Source organism: Buceros rhinoceros, unplaced genomic scaffold, assembly GCF_000710305.1.
Source record: "Buceros rhinoceros silvestris isolate BGI_N320 unplaced genomic scaffold, ASM71030v1 scaffold20847, whole genome shotgun sequence".
NCBI classification, from domain to species: domain Eukaryota; kingdom Metazoa; phylum Chordata; class Aves; order Bucerotiformes; family Bucerotidae; genus Buceros; species Buceros rhinoceros.
Genome location: NW_010420919.1, coordinates 8,814 through 14,240, shown reverse-complemented (window position 1 = coordinate 14,240; position 5,427 = coordinate 8,814).

Below are 5,427 nucleotides of genomic sequence, written 5' to 3'. Positions count from 1 at the left end.
ACTGAATAATCCAGGATTTGGCAAGATGAGACTGAGGGAGACAAATTGAGATGTGGATGAGAGGGTTTCATCTGCAGTAATCAACTTTTTTGGAGTCACCTCTGTGACTCAGCATGCTCCACAGGATGCAAAAACAGATTGAATCACAGAATCATCTGGTTGGAAGAGACCTTTAAGATCGAGTCCAACTGTTCACCCTGCACTGCCAGGGTCCCTAAACCATGTCCCTCAGGACCACGTCCCTGCTAGGCATCTGCTTTTAGCTTAGCTGCCTTTAGAACCTTTTACTTTAAACTACATTTCTTCATGCTGTTATACTGTTATCATACTGTTAATTGTCGAAAGACTGCAAAAAATTTTACCCGTGTTTCAGTTGTGGGTTCTCCGAAGGTGTGCTCTGAGATAAGGCTACATGTCTTTTGAGTCATTTCTTCAGCACGTCAGAAGAATGTTTGGACTAGCATTTATTATGGAACTTCTACCAGCACACACCTAGAAAGATAACCTTGTTGGAGGGTATGAAATAAAACTAACCATATAGCAAAAATTCCCATTATTTTCTGGTTTGCCCCTTTTATGAAACAGGTTTTTGTGTGTGCCCTTGTGCTGAAGAAAAACGTATCACAACAAGCTGACTACTTCAGATAAAGCTCAGATGATCCTGTAGATCATTAACCATGTCTTACAGAGTTTGGCATGTGACACACAGTACACCACACTGACATTATTCTTGCATAACTTCTCAGTGTGCTGTTTGTCCTAACAATAAAAGGCCCATTTAAGTGAACTTCTTTGGAATAATTGTTCTGTGTGAATAGTGCCAAAGTATCGCTTTTGGAATGTTAATTGAATTGGTGTTTTAATAGTGATTAAAGAGTGGGTTGAAACTGTTTGACCTATTGGTATGTTTCAAGCTTGAAGAGGGAAAGCTGTTCTCAGAAAGGATGAGGGCATGAAGGGGGTTGTTCTCCCAGGCAGTCATGGCTGTCTTGAATGTGCTATAATCACTCTGGTTGTATATAGCAAAAAAGAAAAAAAGGAAACAGCCAAAATAGAATTATGAGTGCTTTTTACAGATGAAAACCATAAAAGGAGAGACAAAGTAATAGTTGCTGCTGAAATTTACTTTAGCTGGCTGTCAAGGTGACTTTTCTTTTGAAAAGGTTGTAAACTAGAAATAAGCTTGAATCTGTAAAGAAATTTAGACAGCAATGCTATTAGCAAAGTTACTAATTCTTTTAGGGGAAGGTTTATTTTTCAGAAGGTAGGTGAAGTGGCTAGAATTTTAGGGCAAAATCTTTTGCCTATTTCAAATTTATTGGTCCCTGATTAAACATGTCCTGCAAACCTTATATGGTGTATTCAGTTATTTTTAGTTATTATTTTTAAAAGGGAGGGGAAAGAATTAGGCTAAAAGAAATCTGGACATAGCTTTTTTTTTGTTAAATATTACTATTTTTAGGTATAGAGTGTAGTGGAATTTCCATTTCCTGTAAGTAAACACCCTCTTTTTCTTTATTTCAGATGCATTCTAGAGATTCTTTTTGTTTCTAAAGATTCCGAATTGATTCCTTTTCCAACCATACTGGTGGTGATTACAACTCAAAATTGAATTCATATGCTGCTTTCATATTAGAATGAGCAAAAAGAGCAAAACCTCATACAAGATACAGGGTGTGGTGTGGTTTTTTTTTTTTTCCCGCACTGCTGTAGTTTGTCTTTGTGCTCTTAAAAAACTTACTTTCTTTCCATCTTTGTCGTGCTTTCCATATCTGTTTCTATGTCTTGTTTGTTTGTTTTCTGTGAAATGTAGTAAGGAGTAGAAATATAGGATTTGTGGTTTTAATGCCCATAACTAAAGCAGAGGAAGTAAGAGTGAGTTGCTTTTCTTAAGGCACGCTGGTAGTTGCTGGTGTGGACTAGCCTTCCAGGGAGTAGTCAAATTCTCTTGGCAGAATGTTAATAACTAATTTAGATGCCAAAAGGGTGTTGGTTTGGTTACCTAAAGGAATGGAAATAAAGGGCGAGTTTTATTTTTTCCCTTGCACATTACATTGGAGGCAGAATCCCCAGTAATAGGTATTGATGCTTGGTAATGCATCAATAACGGTTGGTAATAATCTCATCTGTTTTTTTCCTGAAAGCTATTGTGGCTTCAGCTCTTACGCCAGAGAGACTATATTAATAGCTGTTAAATATTCTTCCGTAAGTTTGCAGAGGACAAGTGGTTACACTCCAAAGATAAAAGATAAGTTTTATGCTCTTTTTTGTAAAATTGCCTTTAAGAATAGTCCTTTCAGATGACCCTTCAGTTATTCATCTCTGTGTTTTCCTTATTCTTGATTTCTATAAAAAGTTAGGTTCCCTAATAACAGAGTTTACATTTATTTTGGGGGTAAGTTTTATCCCAGACACTGCTGGATCACAGATGGTAATTTAGTAGACTTCTAAAAAAAAAAAAAAAAAAAAAAAAAAAAAAAAAAAAAAAAAAAAAAAAAAAAAATCTCTCTTTAATGTTTTTATTTACACAGAAGGATGCAGCTTAATCTCTCAGGATAAAAGCCATACTGTGGTACCATAGATAATCCCAAATTTATTATAGTGCTAAGGCATTTCTGATTAAGCAAAACCTTTCTTCGCCTCCAGTAACTTACCAGGCCGTTCAGACAAAGTCAGGTCTATTAAATGGAATATTTTAATACTTGGTAGAATTCTATTCTATAATCTGCCAGTAGATTGTATTAGATTTCTGTATGCGAGTTCACCAGGGACTACATTATAATGACATAATGTAATGCCACTTCCAAATCAGGAAGAACGTTACATTCCTCTTGTATAACACTGAACTCCTTTTATTCCTTCTAAGTGGCTTTATCACATTTCCCTTGAAGTCAGGAGCACACTGAACTCCTGAGATCTGCCTTTTATTCAAATGTCACGGAGTGAAACTGCTTTACAGTTTGCAGTCTGTAAGGCTTCCTTGTCTGTAGCAAACAGTTCAAATACATCATTGGTTCCTTTGAATTTAGGACTTGCCTCCGTTGGAATATTGTGATTGCTGACTGAAGTTGTGTTAGTGGCTTCTGGTTATCGTAGAAATATTTTTGAATAACCCCTGTTTTCTAAGACCAGGTCTATGGGGATTTAAGTAATTCATGCATAACAATTATGCAGTGGATAAATCATAGTCTTTCTAGCAATGGATTTTTGTGATCAAGTGAAACATTTGTTGGGAGGGTTAAGGGGTCGTGTGAGATTTCTGATACAATAATTAAAGCTGACTGAAGGACAGGGCTCAGTTTGATCAAGATTTCTTATCTTGCCTAAGAGAGAAGTAAATGATTGCTCCTGTTCACATGGCTTTTTTTGCTCACACTCAACTGCAGTTTTGTAGAAGGAGCTTTGCAAGCCTAAACTGATTCACGTTTCTAGAGTGGGGACGTTTGTGAGGTCTTGGGAATTTGAGACTCCTTCAGAACTCAAAGTGTTTGTTCATCAACTCAAAAATACATAGATTTAAGGGAAGATTTGACGTTTTAAATCTTTGTGTTTTATAAGATACACATACTTGACTTAGCAATTGAGGGTAAGTTGCATTTAGAAATGGAATAAACTTGTTCCATTCATATTATATTGAGCCCGCTTTCTTGATTGGTTTTGATCTTTTGGGTTTTTTTGGAGAGGTGTATTAATCAATTTTCTTTTGCTTGTTGTTCACTTAACCCATGTGGCTGTTATTTTCTTTTTCCATGTGTAGCTCTTTCTACTTTAAAATATGAAAGTAGAGCCCTCTGGGTATTAAGATCAGTACTTTCTTATGTTTATATTATGTTCTACTTTGACCAAGACATCCACATCTAATTTTAATAACTTAAATAGAAGTTCCTGAAATAGGGCACAGTTCATGCCTTGAATATTGATTCATATCTAAGTAATGAGTATAAACACATATTGTCTTGATTTTTAGCAGAACTAGAGATCTGTTGCATTCTGAAACATCAGTATACACAAGAATTTTCTATAGCGTGGCATTATGAGTGTATAATACTAGGTGAAGGTGGAGCTTAAATGAATTTTCTAGTTGCTCAGCTGTAGTTTTTTTGATGTTGGGTTTTTGAGGAGAGTTTTTGTTGTGGTGTTATGTTTTTGGTTTGGTTTTTTTGTGGATTCCTCTCCTCCCTGCCCCCCCCGCCCCAACTTATTTTGTGGGGAATTTTGTCTTGGAGGAAAACCAGATGTTGGAATTTTTCTAATGGATCAGGAAATCAGGTGCTCAGCTCCTGGAGATGTAAAAATTGAGCTCTCCAGTGTTTCCTGACTCTTCTTTTCACTAATTCCTACATATGTCCTCCCTGTTACTGATTTGGAATGGAGAGCTTTATTTTTATCCTCTAGTAACCACAGGCATAATCTTGTTCTTAATAAAGCTCCTGACTTTAAGGGAAATGTGATAAAGCCACTTAGAAGGAATAAATATCAATCTCAAACAAGGTAGTGAAGAACTGCGATTTCATCAGTGTTAAACCATTCCAGCCTGACTCACATGAGGACAGGGGAATTTTCCTGAAACCTTCAGGGACCTTTATTGTTTGCTCTTACATAGTCGGTATGTATCTTGGTATATGTACACAAACAGAAATTTCAGTTCCTAGCAAAATTGTTTCTCCTAATGTCCTTTAAAGTATCACAACTTTACTGCTTTGTCTGCAAGCAGACGGAAATGCTGTTCCTTAAAAAGGAGCTTCCTTTTCAGCTCTTCTGATCACATGGATGCTCCTACTGAGGTAACTCAAGAGCATCAGGGTCACCCTTTGAACCTTCATCCACTGCAGCTGAATCCTCGACTCTGCATTTCTTTCTAATAGTGATTTTGGTGATGTGTCTTGGGTTTCTTACTTTCTCTTTTCTTTCCTGTTTTGGCTATTTCCTTAGGGCATAGTTCCTGTCTCTTCTCATGTACACTGAAGTTCAGGCTCTTTCATAATGGAGAAAAATTTTGAAAGGCAAAGCCTCGCTGATACCTTGTGTTTGTGTCCATTCCTCTCTACTGTTCAGATTACAATCCTGCTTAAATTACAGTGAAAATCCTTGGAAGATACCTGGTTTACCGGCTTAGAACTTTCTGAATAATTTTGCACTCTTGTTAATTTTTAATGCAGTGTTACCGTGCTTCTATTGCTCACCTTTGTGTACTTTTCCACGTATTTACTTTAGGAACTCAGGATTTAGGACCCTGCTCAGACTGTGATATCGGAGTAACAACACTACTGTTTTCAGTATTTTCTGGAAGACCTTTTTAGTTCTTTAGTATTTGTGGTGTATTACTCCCTCAAGACTTAAAGTAACAATCTGTTTTACATTCTTGTACATGCTCAACACTGAGAGATTTAAAACATGTTCTTCCGGTAGTGGATTTATGGAAAGAGT